Raw genomic sequence first — 13,520 nt, 5'->3', positions numbered from 1 at the left:
GGATATAGTAGGAATTAGTGAGGTTCGGTGGGAAGAGGAAGGCGACTTTTGGTCAGGTGATTTTAGAGTAATTAACTCAGCGTCAAATAATGGGCAGGCAGGAGTAGGTTTCGTGATGAACAAGAAGATAGGGAGGAGAGTGGAGTATTTCAAAACGCATAGCGATAGAATCATTGTAATAAGGATAAAATCAAAACCTAAACCGACAACGATTGTTAACGTCTATATGCCTACAAGCACCCATGATGATGATGAGGTAGAGGGTGTATACGAAGAGATTGATGAAGCAATTAAACACGTAAAAGGAGATGAAAATTTAATAATAGTTGGAGATTGGAATGCAAGCATTGGAGAAGGCAAGGAAGGAAATATAGTGGGTGAATACGGGCTGGGCAAAAGGAATGAAAGAGGGGACCGACTTATAGAGTTTTGCACGAAGTATAATTTAGTAATTGCCAACACCCAATTTAAAAATCATAATAGAAGAATATACACTTGGAAAAAGCCAGGCGATACTGCAAGGTATCAGATAGATTATATCATGGTTAAGCAAAGATTTAGAAATCAACTCGTTGACTGCAAAACTTACCCTGGAGCAGACATTGATAGCGACCATAATTTGGTGATAATGAAATGTAGATTGGGGTTTAAAAACCTGAAGAAAAGGTGTCAGATGAATCGGTGGAATTTAGAGAAGCTTGAGGAAGAGGAGGTAAAGAAGATTTTTGAGGAGGACATCGCAAGAGGTCCGAGTAAAAAAGATAAGGTAGAAAATGTAGAAGAAGAATGGGAGAATGTTAAAAAGGAAATTCTTAAATCAGCAAAAGCAAAATTAGGCGGAATAAAGAGAACTGGTAGAAAACCTTGGGTTTCAGACGATATATTGCAGCTGATGGATGAACGTAGAAAATATAAGAATGCTAGTGATGAAGAAAGTAAAAGGAACTATCGGCAATTAAGAAATGCTATAAACAGGAAGTGCAAACTGGTGAAAGAAGAGTGGATTAAAGAAAAGTGTTCAGAAGTGGAAAGAGAAATGAACATTGGTAAAATAGACGGAGCATACAGGAAAGTTAAGGAAAATTTTGGGGTACATAAATTAAAATGTAATAATGTGTTAAACAAAGATGGTACACCAATATATAATACGAAAGGTAAAGTCGATAGATGGGTGGAATATATTGAAGAGTTATACGGAGGAAATGAATTAGAAAATGGTGTTATAGAGGAAGAAGAGGAAGTTGAGGAGGATGAAATGGGAGAAACAATACTGAGATCTGAATTTAAGAGAGCATTAAAAGATTTAAATGGCAGAAAGGCTCCTGGAATAGACGGAATACCTGTAGAATTACTGCGCAGTGCAGGTGAGGAAGCGATTGATAGATTATACAAACTGGTGTGTAATATTTATGAAAATGGGGAATTTCCATCAGACTTCAAAAAAAGTGTTATAGTTATGATACCAAAGAAAGCAGGGGCAGATAAATGTGAAGAATACAGAACAATTAGTTTAACTAGCCATGCATCAAAAATCTTAACCAGAATTTTATACAGAAGAATTGAGAGGAGAGTGGAAGAAGTGTTAGGAGAAGACCAATTTGGTTTCAGGAAAAGTATAGGGACAAGGGAAGCAATTTTAGGCCTCAGATTAATAGTAGAAGGAAGATTAAAGAAAAACAAACCAACATACTTGGCGTTTATAGACCTAGAAAAGGCTTTCGATAATGTAGACTGGAATAAAATGTTCAGCATTTTAAAAAAATTAGGGTTCAAATACAGAGATAGAAGAACAATTGCTAACATGTACAGGAACCAAACAGCAACAATAACAATTGAAGAACATAAGAAAGAAGCCCTAATAAGAAAGGGTGTCCGACAAGGATGTTCCCTATCGCCGTTACTTTTTAATCTTTACATGGAACTAGCAGTTAATGATGTTAAAGAACAATTTAGATTCGGAGTAACAGTACAAGGTGAAAAGATAAAGATGCTACGATTTGCTGATGATATAGTAATTCTAGCCGAGAGTAAAAAGGATTTAGAAGAAACAATGAACGGCATAGATGAAGTCCTATGCAAAAACTATCGCATGAAAATAAACAAGAACAAAACAAAAGTAATGAAATGTAGTAGAAATAACAAAGATGGACCACTGAATGTGAAAATAGGAGGAGAAAAGATTATGGAGGTAGAAGAATTTTGTTATTTGGGAAGTAAAATTACTAAAGATGGACGAAGCAGGAGCGATATAAAATGCTGAATAGCACAAGCTAAACGAGCCTTCAGTAAGAAATATAATTTGTTTACATCAAAAATGAATTTAAATGTCAGGAAAAGATTTTTGAAAGTGTATGTTTGGAGTGTCGCTTTATATGGAAGTGAAACTTGGACAATCGGAGTATCTGAGAAGAAAAGATTAGAAGCTTTTGAAATGCGGTGCTATAGGAGAATGTTAAAAATCAGATGGGTGGATAAAGTGACAAATGAAGAGGTATTGCGGCAAATAGATGAAGAAAGTAGCATTTGGAAAAATATAGTTAAAAGAAGAGACAGACTTATAGGCCACATACTAAGGCATCCTGGAATAGTCGCTTTAATATTGGAAGGACAGGTAGAAGGAAAAAATTGTGTAGGCAGGCCACGTTTGGAGTATGTAAAACAAATTGTTGGGGATGTAGGATGTAGAGGGTATACTGAAATAAAACGACTAGCACTAGATAGGGAATCTTGGAGAGCTGCATCAAACCAGTCAAATGACTGAAGACAAAAAAAAAACATAGAACTAGCAGTTAATGATGTTGAAGAACAATTTATAACCAGAGTAACAATACAAGGTGAAAAGATAAAGATGCTACGATTTCTGATGATATAGTAATTCTACCTGAGAATAAAAAGGATTTAGAAGGAACAATGAAAGGCATGGATGAAGTCCTATGCAAGAACTACTGCATGAAAATAAACAAGAACAAAACGAAAGTAATGAGATGTAGTAGAAATAACAAAGATGGACCACTGAATGTAAAAATAGGAAGAGAAAAAAGTATGGAGGTAGAAGAATTTTGTTATTTGGGAAGTAGAATTACTAAAGATGGACGAAGCAGGAGGGATATAAAATGCAGAATAGCACAGATTAGAAGCTTTTGAAATATGGTGCTACAGGAGAATGTTAAAAATCAGATGGGTGGATAAAGTGACAAATGAAGAAGTGTTGTAGCAAATCGATGAAGAATGATGCATTTGGAAAAATATAGTTAAAAGAAGAGACAGACTTATAGGTCATATATTAAGGCATTCTGGAATAGTCGCTTTAATATTAGAGGGACAGGTAGAAGGGAAAAATTGTGCAGGCAGGCAACGTTTGGAATATGTAAAATAAATTGTTAGGGATGTAGGATGTAGGGGGTATACCGAAATAAAATGACTAGCACTAGATAGGGAATCTTGGAGAGCTGCATCAAACCAGTCAAATGACTGAAGACAAAAAAAAAATATTTTATTTTGCCATATATTTTAAATTCTTCTGAAACTTATGTTAGATTTGGAATAAGTTAAATGGATGTCTATTTTAGGTATTTCCCACAAGTGTTCTTTCAATATGTATTTGAAGTGTACTTTCTCATCGACAGGATGTGATGAGTTTTTTTACCCACTGTGATGAGTCTTTTTTTACCTTCGGCACAGACTGTCTTCCTATAATAGTAATACTTTTTTGTAGTATTTCTCAAATCAGATTACGAAAACAATCTTTCTCACATGTCAAGGTCAAATACCTTGATGTGTCATGCACTAAGTAGCAATTTAATAAAAAAGTCAGTTTAGTTTGCTAGTAAAAAAGTCAATTTAGTAAAAAAAAAAAAATTTAAAAAAAAAGTTAATTTAGTAAAAAAGTCAGTTTATTTAACTAGTACTAGTTTTGTTAAGGTGGTGGTCACCATAATCTTAGGAATAGTTATTTATAGTAACAATCAGTTTATTAAATGCTCCCTAATTTCAGCTACATTAAATCTGAGTTTTACAATTGAAGAAGCATGATTCCCTCATTTTACCAGTTATTTAAAATAATTCTTATTAGTGTGTGATAATTTGCTAAGTTTTTTACAGCTGATCTAAAGCCTAAAAAACTGGTTTATGTATTTTTTTAAAAGAAGGAATGGCTCAGCATAAACCTGATTTTGGATTTGCTCATAATCCACAGACTAGCTGTTGTAATAACCAGTTTCTGCATATGGTCCACAGGGTCATATGCTTACAAAAACATATAGTATGATTATATATTTTTCCAATAACTGCTGCAGGATATTGTTAGTTAGACTAGCCAGTGTTAAACTTTTTTTCCATTTATGTCTAGCAATGATAGCTTGTTCCTTCATGTATAAATTGTCATAGTAAAACAATGTGTCCATATCATTACAACATATTACAGAAACACATATTTCATGAAAAATGAATTTCTTAATCATTGTAATTAATTGTGTACCCAAAATAATTCTAAGAACAAGCAATTAATCTGCAACATGTCACTATTTGATACATTATATTCTTAACACTACTTTGAGCCCTACCTTTTTTTAGATTGAAAATTGCCAAATACTTATTGTGAACAGTTTGTATTATTTTCTTATTTCATACAGTACCATATTAGCTAATGTCCACTGACTATTAGTGCCTATAAATTCATCTACTCTCTTATTTCTTATTTCAAATTTGTTTTTTATTATTTACTTATGTAGTGATTATGATTCATACCAACCTTTTTTATAGTTTTTTTAACTCTTTCCTGTTTGGTATAAGTATCTTCATTTTGTTTCTTTCATAATTATCCACAGTATATAAGCCTATAAACAGTATTTTACTTCATGAATTAATTTTCTGTAATATTCCTTAATGTGTATTCCTTGTGTATTTGTTAATGTTATTTGAACAAATACACTAGTGTTTAAGAAATATTTTTATGAGAAAAATATTTCTTATTCAAAATTTTAGTTCCTTTTAGAGTAACTTTATTCCTTTACTTTGTACACGTAACTTAATTTTCAGTTGAAAAAAAAAAACATTTTTTCAATCCCTAATACTAATTTTGTGATTAAAAATATATTTATTTCTGACTGAAAAAATTACAAGTAGAATTTTAATTATTAGAATCTATTTGATAAATTGTTTTATTTGTAGCAGGAACAAATGACTTTGATGGCTGCTGTTGACCTTATTAGAATTCTTTAACACAATCTTAATGTAGAAATTAAAACAAATCTTGCTTGGTATTACAAACATCTTTTTCACAGAAGTGAAAAAGATGTTTGTAATACCAAGCAAAAATTTACTAGCGAGAAAGTAATGGCTTTCACTAGTAAATAATTTTTGCATGTGATGTTTAATATGAATATAAAAAAAAGATCAAACTTGTAACGTGTCTCTCATGTCAGGTTGTCTAACATGTCATACGTGACATATTGATGTATATCATTACATTAATGTATGTGTACTATGTTTAATAAATTTATGATTCTAAGTGATCTAATATGAATCACAAGCCACTATCAAAATCAGTTTTGTTTCTCTCAATATAACATCCCCAAGCCATACTTATTAAGGAAGTAGATAAGTAACATGTTTTCCTGTTGCTCACTTTACTGAACCAAATATACTGTTGCATATCAGCTTACCACATCCACTGAAATAGAAATGACATATAGTCAACATCATCACTCTGTTCACCATAGGAAAAGGTTAATGAATGTCATCTAAAAGTAATTATAACCAATGTCTTTTGTACCTTTACAAGTATTACAATCATAAAACTGAAGCATAGTGTAAACAATAGATTAGTAAAGCCCTTCTACAATAAATTATACTTTTTCAAAGGTACACAAACTGACATAAATTACCTGTCGTAAATTATGCCCTGTCCATAAACTATTACATGAACAAGTTCATCAGAAAACCCAAATAAACTCTAATATTTCAATTACAGAAACTCTCTCCATTCTTAAAAATAAACTTAATGCAGTAAGAAAGCTCAAGAACATATTTTTGAAAAAATAAATACAAAACAAAATTACTTTACATTTCCCCAAAAAAATATTACACAAACCTGACTGTTTTCCTGTAGATTACATTATATCCAAAATAAGATAAATTTTCTACAATGCATAGGATAAATACATGTACTGACAAACAACAAATAATATACTGGCTCTGATATCCTGATAGTAACATGTTATTATACCAAAGCAATAAAGAAAGGTCTGAAACATTCATTAAGCAACTGTGCATTTAGTACATGAATACTAAACACACAGCAAATTAAACATAACAAATGAATGAATGCAAACGCAATTAAAAAAAATTTTCTTGGCCTTATCACAAAAATTGACCACCAAAAACAATTTCAAAACACATCGAAAATGAATAATGTTATACAAACTCATTCTATATCCAACCATCCAACACACAAACTCTCGTCCTTTAGAAGTATGATCCACAGACAATACACTCATGTCACCTGGACACTATATGAAAGGACACTATAAAATAGCTACCATACATAAACAGATATAACAGTACATTCATTGACACATTCCTATATAAATTAAAAACAAAGATAAAACAAGAACACATTAAATACATCAAGATATACAAACACAGATGCTAAGAAAGTAGAGCACAAATTTAAAAAATGTGGATTCATTTAGGCCTTCAGAAAAAAACAGAATCAAGCAAATCATTACACAAAAAAACATAATCTCCAAAAACACTGATGTCTGGGTACATAAATTGAACTGTTCCTACAGGAACACTGTTCTACATTAGTCAAACAGGATGTTACTTCAAACATAAACACTGTAAATCCCTCTTCTTTTCTGTCATGGTGGTGGTAGTATGCCTCTCCAAGGCAGGAAACTAACCAGTCTGGGTCCACGTCCTTCATGATATAGGTACTCAAGTCTCTTATACAGTTAAGAGGTAGAAAAGTTTTATTTGAATACAAAACTAACCAGGTAGATCAGAGTCCAAGTCTGAAACTAAAATCTTCCTGCCTGTCTAAATAATAAAGGCCATCATTGTCCTCCCATAAATTCAACAACCTTAATGATTTGATGTAGTTGATAGTTTGGCATTATATCACGGCAGTAGGGTGTAACTGTTGTCCATGGCTGTCAGATAATTTGGTCAAATTTCACGCCCAGACAAACAGCTGTCATTCACCTCAGATCTCTGAATTAAACCAATCAGTAGGTGACCATAATGTATGTCCTTTCCACTTGCAGTCTACAATATAACAAACAAGGGCCAAAATCATCAGAATTGTAACTTTATGATTATCTTTGTTGGGGCTATATGAAAAAAAATATATAATTAAAAAATTTCAGGATATTGCTTATTTAAATAATTCAGGAAGCTGCTCAGAATATTATTAGCAAATCATTGAACAATTCAGTATCTTTCTTTTATATTTGGCTAGCTGGCACACAGTCTAATAAAATAAATAAATTAATTAATTAATGTTTGGAGTTTAATTTATTAAACTAAAATCAGGTAAGTTTTTAAGAAAGTAAATGTTTTCCAAAATCATTTACATGTTTGTAATACAGTTTAATATATGCAAAATATACTGCAGTACAATTTCTCACATTGTCAAAATAATTTTGAAAGTAAGTAAATGTGGACGTTACCCCCACAATTTTAGGTAGTAAGGTATAATTGTGATTTTTCTTTCATCTTATTTTCTTTTAAGTAACTTGTTTCACAATAGATGTTACTGTTTACAATTATTGAGTTGCCTTCTTAAAAATGATATATATTTATCTGTAACAGCTTCAATATTAAATGAGGAATATGAAATTATGCTGAATATGAAACACAAAATGGATTAATAGAGAAACAAAAAAAATATTTCTTTAAGTAGTAGAAAAATTTAGATCATAATTCTCTCCTTTATGACATTTTAGAATAATTAGAACAGGAGACAATGATTATCATGAATAACTACTCCAGTCACTGTGAAGTAAATAAATAAACTTTTTACTTTGATTACTGCATAATAATACATTACATAGATAGAAACGGATAGGTATGCTACTCCATAGATAATTAAAGTAATTACTCCATTTGCCTGGATGGATTAATGAACCATGGTAAAGCCTTGATCAGAGTAGCACCATGAAATACAAAATTAAACATACAATAGAATATATCTAGTTAAATTAAAAGTCAATAATTTAAAAAATAAATACATGAAATGATAAACTAAGTACATGAAGATTCTAAAAGTATAATAAAATCACTACAAGATAAATCATAAAATGTTAATAAAAATTATTTGAACACATTTATATACATGTTAAACACAGATGCATGGAATTCCATAATTTTATTTTAAAAATTATCAACAAAAAAAAATATTCTTTCTGTAAAAGATAATTTACTTCCTTGAATGAAGTAAAGGAAGTATTATGACCGCGAAAAATTTCGGTTTTCAGATTTCAACAGAAATATGCATTTTGACCATCCCTGAATCCATTTTGACTAGTTTTGGTGTGACGTATGTCCATATATATGTACGTACGTATCTCATATATCTCAAAAACAATTAGCCATAGAATGTTGAAATTAGGACTGTTTTAACATCTAGCTGTGCACCTCCCCTTTTGATTGCAATCAACTGAACCAGAAGTGACCAAAAAAATCCAAACAAATTTGGATTTTGGACTTTTTCTTAACTGCAATAATAAGCCCTCATCGAGAGCTTTTCAATATATAATAAATGGTACTTATTTTCATTTGTTCCACATTTATAGCCAAATGAAATTTTAATTAATGAAAGATTTTGAATCTTATAAGGGTAAGACACATCAGTTTGAATCAGACTTCATCTCTTTTTTTTATTTAAATATATTGATTTATTAATAATTCATAACAATAAAAAAAATAAAAAAAATTTTATGTATTCATTTAAAAAAAATGTGTTTATGTAATTTAATAGACTTACAAGTAGGTCATGTGGTGTCCACATCAGATTTTTTAACTATATTTAAGATAAATTGGTGAAAATAAATTTTATTTAAATGGTTCAGTAATATATTAAAACTTCTGATAACACCATAACAAATGCTGTTATCAGCATTTCTCTCCTAAGCTGAAGTACTGTTTTGTTATATGAAAATAGTTACATTATCTGGTCTGATAGAGGTGGATGTTGTTTCTTTTTTTTAAAATAAACACTATTCTTTTTAACAAAGGTCGTTCTGACTTCAGTCACAAAACTGTTAATCCATAATTAATTTAATTATCCTGAAAATCTCAACAACAAACCAAAAACACAGATTTATTGGTATAAAATTAAAAGGACAAAATGCATAAAGAAGGACAAGCATATGCAACAAATTCTAAAATTTGATTGAATACACATGACAAGGCTTTTAATCATATTTCATTTGTATGCATTTGGTGGGGGCTAGGGTAATCGCAAAATATCTAAATTTTTAAATAATCAAATTATATTAAATGTCTGTTGGAGATAGAAAAATGAATTTAATTTTCCTTAAACATTGGTGTTAAATAACTATTAAGAAAAGCATAATAACTCAATGATAGAAAGTCACTTTTAGTCAATCTTATTCATGAACATTACCTGCTGAAAGGATTATAATTCATTTACTTTTATAACTTTGGTTTCTGCCATATCACCTTTAACCATAAGAAGAGTATCCTTATTAAAAATTCTGATAAATTTTTCAAATCTGATTTCCTTAATCCTGTACTAATATATATATATATATATATTAAGTAAATAATAAACAACTTTTTTTTCACAAGAGTGAGAATGGCACAACCACTTGAAATTAGATAAATATGCTGTAAGTTAAAATTCTATTATTTTTAGTATTACACTAATTATTCCTCTTAAGGTGATCAAAAAAGAAAAATTCAAATTGTTGTTATTCATGCTATAAAGTTATGAAAATGCTATAAAACTACACAAATTAAATAACAGATTTTTAAAACCAAGTTTTAGGGATAATTAAAATAAAAAGTATTATATCTTAATTTTTGTACCGTAACACCCAAAATAAATTGAAATTCATAAAATATTTGAAATTAAATATAAATAATATTTAATAATAATTAAATATAAAATAATTTGAAATTAAATAAATTAATTCATACATAATGAAATTAAAGGGTGTTGTTTTGCAATCTTTTACATATGTTTTCCTTTCAATATTTTCATTTTGAAAAATTTTCTATACATAGATAATTCTAACACATAGGATATGCATATCTGCTTTTGTTACACTTCAGCTAGTTGTTTTTAATTTGTATAATTTTTTACTATGTTCAAAAATAGTCTACTTACTATTTGGTATAAATTATATATGTTTTAAGCATTTACTTATGACATGTGTATGTATGTGCACAATTCTTCATTGTGGAATATTCTATTACATCATTTTTAGGAGTATGAACCAGCACATAAAAGTATTAGTCATTAAAAATCACAGAAAAAGCTGACATGCAATATGGGTATTAAACTTAAAAACCCAATAAAAATTGTATAATGTTACATGTATGGGTATAATATTTTAATTGTATACTGGTCTTGAGTTTCAAAAAATATATATATACTCATTGCTAATCAAACTAAACTACCAATTTTTTTCTTTGTTTTGCTATTTAACAATTGTTTGGTGGCAGTTTTGCAATTTCAAATTCACCTCCAAATCAGTAAATTGTACATTTAATCACACAGTAAAAAACTACTGCCTTTATAGACCTGTGGATTTATAATATGTGCATTTTGTATAAATAAAATATTAGATAGTACATTGCTATATCAACTAGAAATGAATATATTCCTTCTTGCATCCTGACCCGAAGGGGAAGATCCCACCATGTGATGATTCTGGTCGTCATGTCACCTCCTCTGTACCTAGCCCTGATGGGTTTTACCAGAGGTCATCTTCTGAACCCACAGACTGAATAACATATCTCAGTTAACAGCTTGGCTTCTATCAGATTGCCACCAATGACAATAATACCTCAAATGACACTTCTATCGATGTAAGAACATACTATCAATAAACACAAAACAAAACCAAAAACATACTACTCAAATGAACACTGCTGAGTACAAAATAAGTTTAAAGTTAAAAATATTCTCAAACTTATAACTATCTTAAAATGGTACAAGTTAAGGATAATCAGAATATTCTAAAGTTTAAAGACAAAAATTTTCAAGATCATATATTTTACACTTTTTATATAGATGATGGCAGCTGCAATAACAAACATCCAATTTTGTTAACTCCAAAGCTAAATTTTTAGACAAAAAAAATCTTCATTAGAAAACTACTGCTTAAACATTATGTTGTATATATATTTAGATATGAATGCAACTGCAGTAATTTTGAATCCAGCTTACTAATCCAGAAAAAAGTAGTAAAACCTCCATTTTTGTGAAGCTACATGTAAGTCACAGAAAAACATATTAAATAAGTTATAATATTTATACAACTAACACTTAGAAATTATTAACTCATCTATTTTGAGGTCCTAATTAAGAAGGTAAACCTTTCAAAAGGTTTGCATACGTAAAAAATTATGTGTTCATTTCATTACAGCATGTAAATGAAATCGAAGTAGGCGATTCATATTAATTGAATATGAATTCAATGAATGAGGGTAATATTGCATATTATTACAATACATACCACATTCATTGAGGAATATCAACCTCAAATTGGAAAAGCTCACTGCTTTCACCAAACACCCTTTCAGTTTTTTAGTCTTTTACCAAATACTCCCTAACATTTCAACTTACCAGAACCATCGATTTCCTTTTTTCCATGCTAATATTCATCTGCTATTCTTCAATTTTCATAGTCCACATTTAGTAGTTAGTTCATTCTTTCCCTTCCTAGTTTCACTTATTTCTTTAATCATGCATCAATATAACAGAAAGCAAAAAAAAAGTAAATTTTGCAAACCTATCTCTACTGCACACCATTTTTTCCTATCTGGTCCTTACCTTACTTTCAGTTAACGTACGAGACTTGAACTGCCATTATCACTCTGGAATCTATTGCTTTTTAGTGCTTTATACATTAACTCCTTAGGAAAACTACAGTTACTTAATACAAAAGAACAAAGCGCTACTACTTCATCTTTCCAAACTGCTTGAGAAGATAAAAGTCAATAGTTGATTTCTCCTTTTGGAAGCCTCACTCATTTAAATTTTTATTCTTTCTTCTTGATTATCCTACCCTCTTGAATTATTTTTTATTGTTGAAGAGTAAGATTATTTTTATATAGCTTTCTCTCATTTCTTCCAATCAACTTAATTAAAAAATGGAATAATTAAATACATTTTTATAACACAATCATAAGCATGGAGTAATATAAGGACGAGAACTGGTATCTGGATAGATGTAATAAGCACAAATTTTTAGTTCTCTTTTTGGCTCTGCCAGCAGCTCTATTTACCTAGTCGGGTAGAGGGATTTGTAAAACCATTTCATTGTTAATTAATATCATTAAACTCTAGGGCAAATTAATTAATACTTAGATCAAGGCAATGTTTTCATTTTTTGACTTGAATAATGGTAATATATTATTATTTAATTTAAATATATATTAATGAATACTTAGAGATTAATGAATATGAATGTTTGTATTGCATCTGCATAGTTTTAAAATATTTGTTTAAACTTTATTAATTATTTTTAAGAATAATTTTTTATATTATATAAAAACAACAGCGTATTAACATAAAGAAGTCAATTTTATATCATATTTTCAAAATTTAGCAAATTAAAGTTTTGTAGATAAATTCAAATAGACAAAAGAAAGCAGTAATAAAAGCCAGTTTTTTAACACAACCATTAAAGGAAGTGAAACTGATACTACTATAAAAGTTCTGTTCACATTGTATGCTATTATTTAGAGCAGCCATCAAAGAGCTGAAACAGATACTCGCTGCTAAATAGATTCTTTCAAATTGTATTACACTGTTTGGAGCAAGTACAATGAAAATTACACAAATTAAGACAATAAATGTATTTTAAAACAACAAATTACTATTAAAATATTTATTATTTGTAAAAAAAATTATACTTTTAAAATTAATTTTTAAACCCCGTTAAAATTTATTACATAAGTAACTGTATATTATAATTAGTAACAATTATTTCTGATGTGTGAAACATTCTTTATTTTTTTTTTTCTTAAGAAATGGAAAATATAAAAAGGATTATTTTTTAATTTAATTTGAAGGAAAAATTTAAATGACAAGCAAATAAAAAAATCTGATGTCGACAGTACATGACTTCCTTGTATGTCTATTAAATTACTTACACATTTTTGCTGCACTTCATTTGAAAGTTAGATAGGATCCCCCAATTTTTTAATAAAAGTGGACAGTTACACAATTGCTAAAATATTAGTTTTTATTAACATCAAATATTTATACAATTATTAATTCAACAATATTACCTGAAATATTAGGTCAGAGTAAAAGCCCC

This window comes from Lycorma delicatula, chromosome 2, assembly GCF_047948215.1.
Source record: "Lycorma delicatula isolate Av1 chromosome 2, ASM4794821v1, whole genome shotgun sequence".
NCBI lineage: Eukaryota > Metazoa > Arthropoda > Insecta > Hemiptera > Fulgoridae > Lycorma > Lycorma delicatula.
The sequence above is the reverse complement of the archived record's forward strand: the minus strand, read 5'-3'. Positions refer to the sequence as shown.